Here is a 227-nt window from a genome sequence, read left to right on the forward strand (position 1 = left end):
ATTTGCCTGCCTATGTCAGTAGCTTTATGTTTAATTGTGCATATGTGAAATTGTATGTGTGTAGATTGGGGGGCATGTATGGGTATGTCTGTATAGTTAGAAAAATATGAATATATGGTTAGTTATTACTATCTTTTAATATATATATAAAGTGTAAGGGCTACATAATTTCTACACCTTCTACTCACTCTCTCCTTTTTCTAATTAAAATACAAACCTAAACTCGT

At 30.8% G+C, this 227-nt stretch overlaps 1 protein-coding gene across 2 annotated transcripts in view; it reads right to left on the minus strand.

Moving 5' to 3' along the window:
- Positions 1 to 227, minus strand: part of LOC119593847 (transcription factor GAGA-like) — a 38,728-nt gene that overhangs the window by 7,001 nt on the left and 31,500 nt on the right. The window lies entirely within an intron of this gene.

Source organism: Penaeus monodon, chromosome 32 (genome assembly GCF_015228065.2).
Source record: "Penaeus monodon isolate SGIC_2016 chromosome 32, NSTDA_Pmon_1, whole genome shotgun sequence".
Lineage (NCBI taxonomy): Eukaryota > Metazoa > Arthropoda > Malacostraca > Decapoda > Penaeidae > Penaeus > Penaeus monodon.